Raw genomic sequence first — 16,789 nt, 5'->3', positions numbered from 1 at the left:
TTTCTGCTGATAACGTCGCCACTTTTCATTTTACAAATCTTCGACAGACACTGCTTTCCGAAACACTTGTCTCAAAGGAAGATCACACACATTTGAACTGACACGAGGTGAAAGAACGCAGTGGACCATGCCGTGAAATATGATCGCTCAACAGGACAGCGCATCTGGTATGGCCTCTAGGCCTAAACTATTTTTGAATGACCGGCCGGGAATAAATGGTAGATGTCGATCTTTCCAAGAGAAAAAGCTCGGATTATCCTCATAAATTTTGTAGTATCAAATTAAAATATCGGTAGCAGTTGTTATATTGAGAGCGGCATGTTTGTCATGAACGTGGAAGACAAGGAAAGTGTTACATGGAATCTCGGTACATATCATAGTCACACGGAAAATCAGACCGATGACCGATCAAAAGAGGGAAAAGATTAGTATTAAAAGGGCTTCCAATTTGCATTTCAATACTAGATATTTTCATCACAACTGCAGAACTATTATACCTATGCAGAATTAATCACTACGAAAATCGGTTTCAAATTTAAATCCTTCGAAATCATTCTTGCTACTTGTAATCAAATTCTACTATTCTTGAACCATATGACCTTTTCTACTACAATCTAATAGTGTGTTTCTGTCGTACACATATATTCAAGGTTCCAAGAGAAAATTGATAGCTGGGGGGTGTTGGTTGTGCCTTACGATAGCTGGTGCTATGTTTTAGCATAGGGACAACCGGACAGACATAACCCTGGCCATAACGGTTAGATACGTTACGTACATCGCTGTTATATATGTATTTCATGCGCAATAGGACATTCTGCTTGTCTTGGCAGGACAGAAAGCGCAATAAAAACAAATGGTACGACTTTTGGCGAGTAAAAATCATGTTGTACGACAGTTTGTTCGGACATACTGAGATGTGTAAGAAGATTTAAATGTACGTACTCCAGATTAGCTACTCGACGGAAGAACAGTGCTTCACGGAAAAACAACAACATGAAAACCCAATTTTACATCTTCTGAGAGAAGAAAATCTCGTAAATAATGATATTTCCTCGGGGTATATTGTATAATGCCTTACGTAATAAATAGAATTGTCGTATTCGTAGATAAACGTATTCTTGCATAGACATGGACTAGGGCAAAAAAAACTTCCAGGGGGTGAAAAATGAAGGTTACCAGTACGTCCTGAAGCATGAAACATATTTACGGATCATTTTGATTTCTTGTTATTTCGCGTCGCTTTTAATCCAGTTTTGGCTAATCGCGAAAATGAGGATGAGTGATGATATTGTGAAATTGATGAAGGCACAATCACAAAGAACATCCATGCTCAGGCCGGGATTCGAACCCAGGACCCATGGCGTCGTAGAGCGCTGTGCCAACCACTCCGCCACGGTTGCAGGCCAATAACAGAAATATAAGTTAACACAGACATACAGATAACACACTTATGGAGGTGCATGTATGTATGTGGAGTTAAAATAAATACAATTTTCGTATTTTATTTTCCACTTTACTGCTATTGTGTGATTATGCATACACGCGTATGTAATATTATTGTTAGTACGATATTTGGGGCATGAAAATCTGCTTTTAAACAAATTTTTCAGTGTTCCTCTTTTGAGAGTAATTTTTTTTAATTTAGTAAAACTATTTAGGTTTTGGCCTAAAGTTGGAATGTGTAACGAAACCATGCATATGCCATTTCTATTTAAATGCTTTGAGAAGGTAACACTGTTAATTCAAGCTAAACGTTATATTTTATGTGACTCAGATGTTTTACACTCTTGCGACCATGAAACATTGATTTAATTGCATTTTATGCATAGTAAAGCTAATCGGGACTGGGCCTACAGCTTAAAGTGGGATCCGAACTACTATGTGTCTCCACCGGTTATTAAACCAGGGACGCCTTGATTACAAGGCGATGAAGCTAACAATGTGCCATCGGGGAGAACCCTCCACCACGGAACAAAACAATATATTGGTCGTTGTTGAAATATTTTTGAAATTGATTTAGCGCAATTGATCTGTATTCTTGGCATCTGAGATTTTGGGGAATATGCCGCCGCCCGCAGCCCCTCCTTGCCGGAAGCACTGTTTGCAGCACAGTAATTTCATATTCCACACTAAACGAATATACACTATCTGCGATTATTCTGTTTCTATTCATCAAACGTTTGCTCCGAAACTTCCCGTCCACAATTTAGAAAAAGAAATACCAAGATTGATCTTGAGGGGTCTTTCCCCTGTTACATATACCCGAAACCGGTTGCATGCAGGTCGAGTGCATCTGGGTTTTATTCTCTTGGGTCTCCCCCTCCTCCCGGATTATTAGGCGCTTCGCGCGTGAGGGGATAATGACGCAGACCGCCCCATCTAAATTCTTGGTGAGGAATATTTTTCCTTTCACTATCATAAAATTCAATATATTTTTCTAAAATATATGTATAAAAAGGACATCGTTGTGCAATGTGTGCGATGAGGCGGAGAGGAACATACTTGATTAGTAATTAATTCAACTCACTATAATTGGTTCCAAGATGAAGAAAAGGAATAATTTGGAGAAGGGGCAGATCAAGTAAATTATTCAGTAAATCTTAAAAAATGACTTTCAGTAATAGGAGAGTGTCGCAATAAAATACTTTATGGGAATTATGGCATGATCTAAGGGGGGGACGCGCTATTGGTCATGGAGGGGGTGGGAGACTGATCTATACAATTGTTAGAAGTTCATTATCCAGATATTCATGAACTACTTAACCTGCGCTTTATTTTTGCCGAAATATTCTTGAAATGGACATTGTGTAATTTATTTCTCTTCTTGACATCTGAGATACTGGGGAATATGCTGCCCTCAACCCCTCCTTGAGAACAGCAATGCTTTACTGCATACTTTCGCCATCCCGGTACTTCGAGAAATTTCATACTCCAGACTAAGTGAATATATATCTGTGCTGATTCTATTCGCATTCCTGAACACTTTCTTTTGTCCATTTTCAAGTTAGCCCTATAATTTCAAAAATACTCAGTTAAATCTTCCGAGAGCTTTCTTCCCCGGATATTTATACCTGAAGCAGATTTCTACAGCTCGAAAACATCTGGTGAGTTATCCTCGGGCCCCCCTCCCTTCTCCTCGAGGCTCATTAGTCGTGAACGAGGGTCCGTGAAGAGCCAGGCGACTGGGCTCTGCAGGGTTGCTGTGTCAAGAAAAGTGAAAATAGAGTAAAATGAATTAATTAATTTTCGGGACGTTGATGCAAAAAATGAAAATATTAATCAGTGGGTCTCTAGAAACATTCTTTCTCAGTGTTCAATCAAAATTTGGAAAATTTTTGTCGACTGGTTCTCGAGATAATCGTGACCAAAATACCGAAAACATCCCATAAGCTTACATAGAAAATGCTCAGACCTTCGCCGGGGTAGGAGATCGCCTTAACATTAGGGAAAATCAGTGTTTCCATCTACTTTTTTAGAAAATTCCTCGGCATTCCGCAGAAAAAAAATTCGTTTCATCTTTCTTTTAACATGCCAAGTTAAATACAACATCTACAACTTGTGCAATCGTGCAGTATCATAATTATATTTTAACCATTTATTTTATTATTGTCAATAATCCATAATTCTACCTACCTAATTACGAAGAAACGATGATTGAATGGATTTTTAGCATAAAAACAACTAAATATTACCAATTTTTTACCTCTTGAAGCATAATAATAACAATGGAACCACAAATGACCTAAATGTAGTATATTAAACTGGTATTGTTTCATAGTTTTGAATTATTGTAACTTGAAATCCAAATTTTGCCCAAAAATGATTATTCTTGCGAAAGAAACTAATCTTAAATCAGCCATAGAATACTTAATTACTGCTAAATCTGCATAAAAACTAACTGTTGGAGTCATAAACATCTTAGCATTGAAGAAAATTGCAAAGCAACATCAAGAATTTACATTCTTCATGTCAGCACAATTCAGTTTTTTTATAAAGCTAACCTCGGAGAACCCCGTAAAACCAATTCATATTTGGCAAGAAAAATTGCTTTTACTTCATATTATTTGCTCAGAACTAGCATAAAGAATTTGTGAATGCTCAATATGTTATGTAACATCCAAGTCGTTAACATTAGGGAAAATCAGTGTTTCCATCTACTTTTTTAGAAAATTCCTCGGCATTCCGCAGAAAAAAAATTCATGTTTCATCTTTCTTTTAACATGCCAAGTTAAATACAACATCTACAACTTGTGCAATCGTGCAGTATCATAATTAGATTTTAACCATTTATTTTATTATTGTCAATAATCCATAATTCTACCTACCTAATTATGAAGAAACGATGATTGAATGGATTTTTAACATAAAAACAACTAAATATTACCAATTTTTTACCTCTTGAAACATAAAAATAACAATGGAACCACAAATGACCTAAATGTAGTATATTAAACTGGTATTGTTTCATAGTTTTGAATTATTGTAACTTGAAATCCAAATTTTGCCCAAAAATGATTATTCTTGCGAAAGAAACTAATCTTAAATCAGCCATAGAATACTTAATTACTGCTAAATCTGCATAAAAACTAACTGTTGGAGTCATAAACATCTTAGCATTGAAGAAAATTGCAAAGCAACATCAAGAATTTACATTCTTCATGTCAGCACAATTCAGTTTTTTTATAAAGCTAACCTCGGAGAACCCCGTAAAACCAATTCATATTTGGCAAGAAAAATTGCTTTTACTTCATATTATTTGCTCAGAACTAGCATAAAGATTTTTGTGAATGCTCAATATGTTATGTAACATCCAAGTCGTTAACATTAGGGAAAATCAGTGTTTCCATCTACTTTTTTAGAAAATTCCTCGGCATTCCGCAGAAAAAAAATTCATGTTTCATCTTTCTTTTAACATGCCAAGTTAAATACAACATCTACAACTTGTGCAATCGTGCAGTATCATAATTAGATTTTAACCTTTTATTTTATTTTTGTCAATAATCCATAATTCTACCTACCTAATTACGAAGAAACGATGATTGAATGGATTTTTAGCATAAAAACAACTAAATATTACCAATTTTTTACCTCTTGAAACATAATAATAACAATGGAACAACAAATGACCTAAATGTAGTATATGAAACTGGTATTGTTTCATAGTTTTGAATTATTGTAACTTGAAATCCAAATTTTGCCCAAAAATGATCATTCTTGCGAAAGAAACTAATCTTAAATCAGCCATAGAATACTTAATTACTGCTAAATCTGCATAAAAACTAACTGTTGGAGTCATAAACATCTTAGCATTGAAGAAAATTGCAAAGCAACATCAAGAATTTACATTCTTCATGTCAGCACAATTCAGTTTTTTTATAAAGCTAACCTCGGAGAACCCCGTAAAACCAATTCATATTTGGCAAGAAAAATTGCTTTTACTTCATATTATTTGCTCAGAACTAGCATAAAGATTTTTGTGAATGCTCAATATGTTATGTAACATCCAAGTCGTTAACATTAGGGAAAATCAGTGTTTCCATCTACTTTTTTAGAAAATTCCTCGGCATTCCGCAGAAAAAAAATTCATGTTTCATCTTTCTTTTAACATGCCAAGTTAAATACAACATCTACAACTTGTGCAATCGTGCAGTATCATAATTAGATTTTAACCTTTTATTTTATTTTTGTCAATAATCCATAATTCTACCTACCTAATTACGAAGAAACGATGATTGAATGGATTTTTAGCATAAAAACAACTAAATATTACCAATTTTTTACCTCTTGAAACATAATAATAACAATGGAACAACAAATGACCTAAATGTAGTATATTAAACTGGTATTGTTTCATAGTTTTGAATTATTGTAACTTGAAATCCAAATTTTGCCCAAAAATGATCATTCTTGCGAAAGAAACTAATCTTAAATCAGCCATAGAATACTTAATTACTGCTAAATCTGCATAAAAACTAACTGTTGGAGTCATAAACATCTTAGCATTGAAGAAAATTGCAAAGCAACATCAAGAATTTACATTCTTCATGTCAGCACAATTCAGTTTTTTTATAAAGCTAACCTCGGAGAACCCTGTAAAACCAATTCAATTTTGGCAATAAAAATTGCTTTTACTTCATATTATTTGCTCAGAACTAGCATAAAGATTTTTGTGAATGCTCAATATGTTATGTAACATCCAAGTCGTTAACATTAGGGAAAATCAGTGTTTCCATCTACTTTTTTAGAAAATTCCTCGGCATTCCGCAGAAAAAAAATTCATGTTTCATCTTTCTTTTAACATGCCAAGTTAAATACAACATCTACAACTTGTGCAATCGTGCAGTATCATAATTAGATTTTAACCTTTTATTTTATTTTTGTCAATAATCCATAATTCTACCTACCTAATTACGAAGAAACGATGATTGAATGGATTTTTAGCATAAAAACAACTAAATATTACCAATTTTTTACCTCTTGAAACATAATAATAACAATGGAACAACAAATGACCTAAATGTAGTATATTAAACTGGTATTGTTTCATAGTTTTGAATTATTGTAACTTGAAATCCAAATTTTGCCCAAAAATGATCATTCTTGCGAAAGAAACTAATCTTAAATCAGCCATAGAATACTTAATTACTGCTAAATCTGCATAAAAACTAACTGTTGGAGTCATAAACATCTTAGCATTGAAGAAAATTGCAAAGCAACATCAAGAATTTACATTCTTCATGTCAGCACAATTCAGTTTTTTTATAAAGCTAACCTCGGAGAACCCTGTAAAACCAATTCAATTTTGGCAATAAAAATTGCTTTTACTTCATATTATTTGCTCAGAACTAGCATAAAGATTTTTGTGAATGCTCAATATGTTATGTAACATCCAAGTCGTTAACATTAGGGAAAATCAGTGTTTCCATCTACTTTTTTAGAAAATTCCTCGGCATTCTGCAGAAAAAATTACATGTTTCATCTTTCTTTTAGCATGTCAAGTTAAATACAACATCTGCAACTTGTGCAATCATGCAGCATCATAATTACATTTTAACCTTTTATATCATTTTTGTCAATAATCTATAATTCTACCTACCTAATTACGAAAAAATTATGAATATAGAATATGGAGGGCATCACAAGCCTCATGAGAAACAAAACTATACAAGACTACATGAGAGAGAAAGAGAGAGATGATTAACATAAGTGAGTAACCTAACAAGTGATTAAGGCGAAGAGGGACAATTACGCACCAGGCATGCATTTATTCCAATATCGTCGGAATGAGCAATGCTACTAAAAAGATCTCCGCCAGAAATGAAGAGTATGAATTTCTCCCCATGTGGCAAGTGGAAGCGGTTTCCTAAGTTGATTATTAAGCCTTGTACGATTTTTGAAAAATATGATGAATTAGTATTTACCGAATCCCATGTATTCCTTATGGGACATCAACTTCAACTTCAAGTTACGGCTCATCAAATGGGAGTTTCGACTTTTCCTACTGCTATGACATAGTTCTACGTGTCCTTTTTCCGTCCATGTACTTTTCTACGTCATCGGATGTTTGATATTCCCGAAAGAACGAATAAAATAATGGTCCCATAAGCCTAGTGCATTTCTCCTTGCCTCCTACGGCCATCCTGGCAGTGTTGCCAAACCTGATGAGCTAAATTTCACCATTAATATAGCTAAAGAGGACTTTCAAGGAGCTAGATTAACGAAGGCTGCATAAAGTGCCTACTAGGGTATTTTTAGTTGTCAGAGGGGTGGGGGTGCTGCTATTACCGTTAGCTTTAAAGTGATGGCAATTTATTCTTAGTTTTCACTGCCTAGATTTGGCGGCATCACCCATCTCAATAATCCAATGATGTTAATATAAAATCGAAAATAAAGGGTTCCCGGATAACAAAATTGTCACCTTCATCTTAGCCACAGCGCTATATATAAAAATACGTGGGGAGGAAAGAAGAGGTGGGTGACGCAGCCTATAGCTATACGAATATCACGTCACGTGCAAAATGTACACTCATGGCAAAAGTTGGTATTTATGGGCCTGAGCCAATGGTGGCATCATGGCGGGGCAGAGGGCGGGTGCCACAGTTCACAGTCAAACGAGTGCACGAAAGAGCCAGATCTGGCTCCAAAAGAGCGAAGTTGGCAACAGTGATCAGCAGCTGCCCCATCGAGAAAGACCTAGGGGAAATTGTCCCTCCTCGCCTTAAGAGAGAAATATAATTAGGAATTTAGTTTTGTCACACAAAAAAATATGACCGTGGCTGTGGTGCTGCGGTAGATTTACATTACGTAACGATGTCACAGAACAAATTAGTTGATTCGTAATTTGTATTAGATAGAGGCTCTGAACGTAACAAGTTACGTGGTATTCTACGCCTCTTCACTACGCACAGGGAAGTGAGAAACATTTTTTAAAAAGAAGAGGACAAATTTTGTGCAAAATTTAGGGGGAGGGGTCATATACCGTAAACGAAAACTATATAGCTATTTTTAACAGTAAAAACATACAGGGAAATACTTTGCGTCTCGACCATTCACTTTTTCACTACACACAACGCAGGCAACTTATTTCTCGCGATTAATGTTTCATGAGGTGGAGAAGTTCAGTGCTTCTTTACGTCCACATATTTTAATTAAACAAACAAAACAAAATACTTCTTTAAACACTGGCTTGAACTGCCTTGTTTCCACTCACTTTTTCACACACTTTGGCATTAATAATATTCAACTTACCACTCAATAAACAACATTATTCTCCATAAGATGTGCACGACTCCCGGTCAGCGTTGAAGGTAACAAGATGGCCGCCGCAGAAAATGTCCTGGATGGCCGCCACGCATGCATGATGACTGAATCCAACGTTGCGGAAATGTCTCTGAAACATTTCTCAGAGATGTAAGAAAAATGAGACGTTGCAGAAACTAGACAATGAAACTATAACATTGCAATGTTTCAGAAACAAAACTGGGACTTCATGTGATGCTTTCTGTAACGTCAACGCGAAACCAGAATGTTAGAAACATAAATGAGAGATTGTAATATTTCTGAAATATGTCTGAAACTTGGTGTGCTGTATGGGAAAGATTATTAAAATACAACTGATTGACAGTTTGACCTTCAGGCACCCAATCAACGGCTAATTTTAGCAACCTTCTCGATACTGACTTGAGTTTTCGAACAGCAAGGATGACTTGATCGTTTATCGTCCGCAACGCCTTCTCTATTCTCTTTAAACTACTCGAAAACTCGTGTGCGAAATAAACACTGATGGCCACAAATTTCTTTCAACTAATTGTAAGTTTCTGTGGTGGATTTCCTAAGTTTTGTAGCATTAACACGTTGTTCCACTTTCGACCTTAACATGATTCCGACGGTGCTCAGATGCACGGTCCGCTTCTATCAAATGCTACAACCAGAGTGCTCCACGCATATGCGTAAAAGTTTGTGTGCTGGCAGGGGATAGTCCACAGGTCAGTATCCTAACCAGCTGTTTGTTATGGACGTGACCTGAAATGAATTTGAAAATTAATCCGGAAACTTTATTGTCTCCTCGTATTCCAAATTCAGAATCATTTTACATGTAAAAAGTCCTAAATGAGCAAATATTTGGAATAAGTGTCATTTCAGTGAAGATATTGGAACATTTTGCGATGCCCCTGCAAGCCAGCCAAGGTTCGGCAGGGTGCTGCAGTGCACACTTTGGGAACCACTGTTCTACACAATAGTACTAACTAACTAACTCTCTAGCCTTCTTAAACCTCATGGCTGCAGCAACACAGGCCTTCCATCTGTCCCTATCCTGAGCAAGATCTATATACTCTTTTCCATACCGATTTCCCTTAGGTCCATCTCAACATTAACCCTCCATCTTCGTCTTGGCCTTCCTACAGGTGAATGAATGAATGAATTAAAATTTCTGGGTGCGTCGGCACTTAAGGCCATTTCGCACCCTTCTGTGTATACGGGGAATTGTCCCCTTATCTAAAATTCTGACTTAATTTTAATTTAATTCCTACAGGTCTTTTACCATCAGCTTTCCCGACAAGAATCTTGTAAACTATTCTTTCCTCTCCCATTCGTGCCACATGGCCTGCCCACCTAAGTCTTCTTGATTTAATCATTGTAATAATATCTGGACATGAATACAAATTATGTAATTCTAAATTATGTAACCTTCTCCACTCACCTGTCTCCTCATCCCTTTTAGGTCCAAAGATTTTCCTAAGGATCTTATTTTCAAATACTCTCAATTTATGTTTTTCTTTCAATGTAAGGGACCAAGTTTCGCATCCATATAAAAATACAGGCAAAATTACTGTTTTGTATATTTTAACTTTGTATCTTAGATATTAAACGAGAAGACAAAAGTTTATGAAGAGAAAAGTGACATGCATTACCTGAATTAAGCCTGCATTTTATTTCTTCTATAATATAATTTTCATTTGTTAGTATTATTCCTAAGTACTTGAATTTTGAAACTGGTTCAAACGAGTTGTTATCAATAATTAGATTTTGATTATTACCTAACTCTTGGTTTCGTCCTGTAAGCATATATTTAGTTTTCTTTTTGCTAACTTCCAAACCTATCTCTTTAGCAGATTTAAAAAATATTTTAGCATTATTCTTATTTGTATTTATTATCATCCCCTAATAGGTCTACATCATCTGCATATGCTAACAACTGAGTCACACCGCTTAATTTTAGTCCTTCGTTAGTTTCTTTTACCTTCCTAACAGCATATTCTAAGGCAAAATTAAAAGCAATGGAGATACTGCATCTCCTTGTTTTAACCCATCATGAATTGTAAATTTGTCAGACACATTAATACACACACGAATTTTACTTTCTGTTTCACTGGTGCATATTTTTATCATACCAACAAGCTTCTTAGGTATTCCAAACTCTACTAATATATTATATAATTTATCTTTTTTGACCGAATCATACGCTTTTTTGAAATCAATGAATAGCTGATGGACACTTTGATTATATTCCCACTTTTTCTCAAGTGTCTGTCTGATGTATAAAAATTGATTTGTAGTTGATCTGTTACGTTTAAATCCACATTGATAATCACCTATAATTTCATTAGCATATGGGGTTAGTCTTGTTAAAAGAATGTTAGACAATATTTTGTATGTTGTTGAGAGTAGAGAAATTCCACGGTAATTACTGCAGTTCATTTTATCACCTTTTTTAAACACAGGAACAATTATGGTTTCTTTCCACTGTTGAGGGATTTCTTCTTCATTCCATATTAAACAAATTAATTTATGAATTTGACATATTAATGAATTCCCACCATATTTAATTAACTCAGCTGGTATTAAATCAATGCCAGGTGCTTTGTTATTCTTTAGCCTTTTAATAGCATCTTTAACTTCAGTCAAGTTAGGTTCTGGGACTAAAGGTTCTGCTGTGTGAACTTCATTTACTTCTGATTTATCTCCTACATCAACATTTAAGAGGTCATTAAAGTAGTTCTTCCATCTATTTAAAATATCACTTGGTTCAGCCAAGAAATCACCGTCTTCATCTTTTATCAAGTTTACTTTAGGTTGCCACCCCTTTCTAAATTAATTTACACCTTTATATAAATCTCTGATATATATATTTTTTGCTGTTTGTTTCTATTTCACTAATTTTGCTTTTCAAGTAATACCTTTTTTTTTTCTTCAAAACGTGCGGTTAACTTCTTGCTTTATTCTATTATAATTGCTTAGATTTGTATCATCAGAGTTATTTAACCACCTAAGACTAGCCTGATTTCTTATTTCTATTAGATTATGACATTCGTTATCAAACCATGGCTTACTTTTTCTTGGTTTATCGTATCCTATACTTTCTTTAGCTGCTGCTTCCATTGCATTACGTATGTGCTCCCAATTCTTATTTACATTTGTTTCATTTATATTTTGATCATCATTTAAATCCTGCAAAACATCAAATCTATTTGACAGTTTAATTTGGTAATCTTTCTTAATTCTTTCATCAGCAAATTTTCCTGTATTAAATGTTATAACTTTTAGATTTTGTTGCTTATGATTTATCACTGCGAGTCTTTTTCTTAATTTAGCAATTACTAAATAATGGTCACTGCCACAGTCAGCACCTCTGTGTGAACTAACGTCAATTATACTAGTATGCCTTCACTTATCAATGAAAATATGATCTATCTGGTTATGAGTTTTACCATCTGGAGAAGACCAGGTATATTTATAGATATCTTTATGTTTAAAAGTGGTACTTTTCACAATTAAATTATTTGAGGTTGCAAAAGTAATTAATCTTATACCATTATCATTACTTAATGCATGAAGACTTTCTTTACCAATTGTGGGTTTAAATGTCTCTTCCTTACCAATCTGTGCATTACAGTCACCTAACTGAATTTTCATATCATACTGAGAAAATTTATTAAAGACCTGTTCTAACTGCATAAAAAATCATCTTAAATGTTACTTAAATACTTACACAATAGTACTCATATTGTTTTCAATTCTCCGTTTACATTGAACTATGTTGAAATAAACTTTATTTTCTTGAAATTGAATTGGAGTTTGAAACTTAAAATTTGGTTATTAACATGTTTAAGCATCACCAAATGTTTATGAAATTTATTTTTAAAATTTCCTCGAAAACCTGGAAAAATGGGGCTTTTCTTGTTTCCAAAAAAATTAGTGGGAACCCTGAATTAGTAGGTTATATTCCTGAAAGATAAATATCTAAAAAGTATATTTGCAGCAGTAGGCAGAGCCACAAGAAAAGAACCAAAGATAAAAATATTACACAAACTTTTGTATATGTTTGTGTGTAACACACTTGCAGGTTGCATACATATGTATCCATAATATTTTGTAACGATCTTGAGAATAACTAATGGAATTAAATCTTGGCTCACATCATATGCCAACATCATAATATTGTAAAAGACACTCGCCTATTCGTACCGTGAGTACCTTTTATAATACTACCATAGATTTAGCAGGAGGCTTGAACATCTCATGTGCTCTTGAGGAGGCTAACAAACACTCCCATGTGAAGAGGATTTCTCACCCTCCACTGGCACCCAAGGGCAAGCAAGCAGCAAAGCAGGAGTGTGAAAGCCGCTTGTGTTGAGAGGTAAAAAAAAAATACTGTGGGGAAAAGTGCTCTCTTTTTCATGAAACCACCACCTGTTTCTTGTCCCATGATTATTTATTATTACTGTATTATTATTATTGAACTATAATTTTAGTGTTACTGAAATCTATTCTATGGCCCTCGTTGATGGAATGTTTGACTAGTCCCAACTTCTCCGGATGGAAATTCTTGATCTACTTTGGTGTTCTCTGCAGCAGTGTTCAATTTTCCTGCCCATTTGTCTGATGTATGCTTTACCACATTTGCAGACAATATGGTAAACACCAGGCGTTTTAAGACCTAAACTTTCCTTGGGGTTGAAAGTAGGCTGCTGATCTTTGGCTGTGGTTTGTAAATGTTTTTTATGTCATGTTTAGCAATAATGCGACTGATAATTCTGGAGAGGTTTCCAGTATATGGTAGGATGGGTATCTTCTGGTCCTCTGCTTTGTCTGGGTTTCTTGGAGTGCCTGCATTCCCTGGTGTGTCCAGATTTCCTGATGCATCCGTGTTTTCTGCTGTGCTGTCTTCTTGGACAGTACTCGTTTTAATGTTTTGTTGGTGTGTTCCTAGTATCCGTTCTACCTGAAACACATGCAAACATGCTGTTTCTGTTCCAATGGATGCTCTGCGTCTCTGATGGAGATGGCCTGGTGGAACAAGGTGGAGAGAGTACTGTAGCTTGTTAAAACGGGTGGTGAAAATGAGATAGGTCGTTGAGAGTCAGTTTCCAGTATACACTATGTCCCAAAGATCTGTCTGGCTTGTGTTTGATGAGAATGTCCAACAATGGAAGGCTGTTATTCTTCTTGGTCTCCATGGTGAACTTGATGTTTGGGTGCTGCTTGTTTAGGTTGTAACGTTTCAGAATATTACATATTCGCAAACTTTACACAAGGAAAAATCGAACTCTAATAATGTTTCAAGAAGGTCAATTTTCGGCCATCAGATGGCGTCCCCACCTGATAGCTCTCTTTGTGCTGCCTCTAGTAGCAACCTTTCGTACTAGTCGGCTTGCAGTAAAACCGGCAAACATTCTGCCACACTTCATCGGCAGGAATCGAGGAGTATACGACACGTTTGCAGCTTCTCCAACTCTTCCTCGTTCAGCGGAGTGACGTGCCTTGCCATTGTCCGGACGACTTAAACAAAAAGAAGGCGGCCATTTGCCTTCCACGTGCAATGGGACATTGCTGAATGGGAAGGGACCATAAAGTCGAGCATAGTGTTTTGGTTTATAACATAAAACTTTACACGAGGTACGTAATTCTCTGCTATGGCATTAGGAATGCAAATAAATTGAGTGTCGGGCAATTGCTGCACATATATCCTGTTCTCGCTGCATTAACGTGGCTGTCCATTTTTGGCTATCCTTTGCCTAACGAACAAATTGAATCAATAATAGTTTCTGCCTAAATCAAATCGCGTAAATAGTACAAAGTGAACTAACATCTAAATCACGTTTATGATCCTTTATGCAATACATATTCTCGTTAGAAGCTAGATGCACGTGGTTAAACAATTGCTAGCACGAGGAGGTGAAATTAACGGACACGCTGGTCGTGTTCAAGAATCAAATAGTGCCGCGATTGCGCGATAATTGAACCCTTACTTTGTGACAAATCGGGCAACTTGAAAATAACTGATAATTTTTGAGGAAATCTTTGACTAGAATTTTTGTAGAATCGTTGACCCCCCTGTTACCCCCTAACAGTAGCATTACAAACGCTAGAATCAGTATAAAGAATTATTGTACATTTAAATGTTTCTTGCCAAACAAAAGGCAGACGGTATGTAGATGTGTCGTATAGTGAAGAGCATAGAAAGTTTTCATGGTTTACGTAGTAGTAACAGTTAACGTCGTTGTTAAATATATATTTTTTTCTGATCTGGGATTTTGGTACAATTTATTTATGAATGTTTGCGTATGAATACACGCTGGACGTGTGGCTAATTAAAGGGCTTGTTTGACGCATGGAGCGTTTGCCGCATTCTGTATACATAGACTTAATTGTTAATCTTCGCATGTCTTACGATATATTCTGTTGATGATTATGCAATAAATTGCACGTTGATTGATAAAATTGACATTTTTGAAGTAACATCTTTTTGCAATCCTTGCCTTGTCAACCATATGTAGATTGTAAGAAACATACACTGAATAGTGAACAGCTTGTGTTTCTTGAACTAAAAGGGTGACAACCTAAATGTCACGTGGACGACCACTTGGGTTAATCGTGACGGTTTGACGGTGGATGATGACCTAAAACAGTGCAAAAACTAGTGTGATTAATTTTTAAGTTTTTTTAAAAAAATTATACACAGTGGGCAGCAAGTTTAAATCTAAAGTTGTCGTTGTATATTGCAGCGGTGCTTCTACAGAGGAAAAACGTTAATTTAACTAGCTAAACAATGATGGCGATGGAGAAAGCATAAAAGTGCCATTCATTGCCGCACCCTTTGATATACATATGAAAGTGTGATTATTTTACAGGGCCTTTGCCTCGTGCTTCTCGCTGACTTTGCCCGTAAACTCCCGCTCTAATAAGAGAGAAGTACGACGCAAATTAATAATAATTTGTAATCTCTAGACGGGTTCTTATTTACTTCTAGTTGCAGTTGCCAGTAGCATGCTTCCAATTTAAATATTGTTGGCAACCGCAACCGACCCCAGTATAGCGTTACAAGGTGATCCAGGAACGACTGAAGAGTTTCTTTACCATGCGGCCAGATGATGAAGGTCTCGTTGATGTATCTGTAGAAAGTGGCAGGTTTCAATGGAGCAGTGGTTCGTGCTCAAAGTTTTCCATGAAGAAATTGGATATGACAGTCGAGAGAGGAACCCATTGCCTGTTTATAGTATTGCTCCCTTAGCTGAAGTACGTCAACGTTGGTCTATGTTTGAATAGACTGATGATTTCCAATGTGAAGTGGCATTCTAATAATTCCAGGAAATCTTGAAGTGGCGCTTTGGTGAAGAGGGCTCCCTGGTGATATTCTGATGTGCTGCACCTTCTTGAATTCTGTGGAGTTTTTTCAGATGGTGTTCACATTTCCCTATAAGTGGTTGCAACTGGGCTGTCAGGAATTTGACGAGTCTGTATGTTAGGCATCCAAAGTAATGATTTTCAGATGGGGTGACCACTACCACCACTCCTACTCTGGCCAATTCTGCACGTAAACATGGCCCTTGACCAAGAAGGTGTTTGAGTTTAGTGCGATGAGTCACGCCCATCTTTGAGTAGGATGTATGAGATAAGTATTACAAAGCCATTACCATGTTTCTTCTCTTTGTTTTATGCAATGGAAGCTTCAAGAATTAAAGGAAATTGGAAAAAAGGTGATAGCAACATCTGCACCAGTGTAGGTAAAAATCCATTCTTTAAAAATGCTCAAGATGCAAGAGAGAAAGGAATTAAAATGGTCATGACAATTTTCCATCAATACTTGTACATCCCTTCAAATGATGACAATCCGCGTACTGTTTCTTTTGTTGTTACATGTACACAGTTGGTTGAGCATCTGGCTACCATGCAGAAGACCCAGGTTTGAATCCCAGGCACGTAATTTGGACCAAGAAGTTTTCCAGTCATATCCCAGTTTCTGAATGGCTTTGAGGCCCATCCAGCCTCGTGTAAATGGGTACCTGGG

The sequence above is a fragment of the Lepisma saccharinum genome, chromosome 13 (genome assembly GCF_977018435.1).
Source record: "Lepisma saccharinum chromosome 13, izLepSacc3.1, whole genome shotgun sequence".
Taxonomy (NCBI): Eukaryota; Metazoa; Arthropoda; class Insecta; order Zygentoma; family Lepismatidae; genus Lepisma; species Lepisma saccharinum.
The sequence above is the reverse complement of the archived record's forward strand: the minus strand, read 5'-3'. Positions refer to the sequence as shown.